A 1,556-nucleotide genomic window follows, 5' to 3' on the forward strand; every position below is an offset into this window, starting at 1 on the left:
GTAATGAATGAGGAATGAATGAACCCCCCCTCGTTAGGCCCAGGACAACTGACCCTTTTGTCCCGCTGTCAGCTTCTCTGATTGTGAAAAGGAAGAAAGGAGTCGCACACTGGAGCTGAATGCAAAATCAAAAACTGTATTAAACAAAGCCGAAAAAAGTAAATAAAACCGACATTTCCTTTTCATTATATTGCTCTTGGAATTACGCACCGAGCGATAAGCTCAGGATAAGACATTGGCGGGGACGCCACCCCACCATTACTATACAGCTTCTCTGATTGTGCCCTGCCTCTGTGCTGTGTTGTGCCATATAGAAGCTATGTAGACATGTCATGTGGCATTCCATTCCGTGTGCCATGTGGGCTGTGTGGCAATGCGTTCCTCTGAGGCCGTGTGTGCCATGGGCTGTATGAACAGAAGCCGACAGAGGGGGACAAACAGGTCATTTGTTTCGGGCCCAAGGAGAATTGGGTCCTCAATACAGTATTGGATGGGGGCCCTATTAGATTACTTTGTCCTGGGCCCAGCCAAAGCCGTCACCGGATCTGGCTGTATGCATATGATATGTGCCCTGTGGGCACTGTATGTGTGCGATGCTACACTGTGCCATGTGTGTAGGCTTCTGCACTGTGTGTTGCCCTGCACTTCTTTAAAACGGTGTGTGTGTTGTATGCAGTATGCTACTGTGGGCTACTGTGTATTGTGGCATGAAGGATACTCTATATGTCAGGGGCCAGGAACCTTTTTGGTGGAGAGAGCCATAAACACCACATTTTTTAAATAAATTTTCTTGAGAGCCATACCATTTTAAAAACACTGAATACAATTAAAAGCATGTATTTCAATTAATCCAGCAATTTTAGGATACTGTATGTGTCGGCTTCCTGCAACAACTCTGCAGCAAAGGCTGAGGCATCTTGTATTCTTGAATAATGATAAAATAAAGTTCACTCAAAACTTGGAAAAGTCGGCTGTCTCTCACTCAAAGCCTTTTGGGTGATCACAATCAAGGACTGTAGACTAATGAAATCAGGCCGGTCCACTTCAAAAAAGAGGCCAGAGGCCACTGAGCTGGAGATAACCAGAGCACTTGAATACGTTTTTTGTTGTTGTGTTTTTTTGTGTGTTTGTTTTGTTTTATTTGTCGTCTTGTGAAATCCATTTTTTTTTTAATTTGAGTTTGAGCTTATGAAGACACACAGCATCAAAAATACCACAGTAAGAAAAAGCAACAACAACAACAACAACAGCAACAAAAAGCATTTCCAGTTCCAGTCATCTCCGGCCTGGTCTTTTTGAAGTGGAGCAGCCTGATTTCTTGACTGAAGTCTTATCAGGGTACACCTGCTTCAATGGGGACATAAGGTAGGCTAAGTAGGCCTACACAGGGCTGCAGATCACAGGATGTGAGTCTGGCCAAACGCTTGATGAGAATTGCAGTAGCGATAGCCAGGCTCATCACACTGTACAGATTAAAGATATGGATTACCTCTGTGTTTTTGTTTACAAATAGGAATTTGCTCCTGAGGTAAACCAGGAACTTGGTTCTGAATTGA

This window comes from Engraulis encrasicolus, chromosome 6 (assembly GCF_034702125.1).
Source record: "Engraulis encrasicolus isolate BLACKSEA-1 chromosome 6, IST_EnEncr_1.0, whole genome shotgun sequence".
Lineage (NCBI taxonomy): Eukaryota > Metazoa > Chordata > Actinopteri > Clupeiformes > Engraulidae > Engraulis > Engraulis encrasicolus.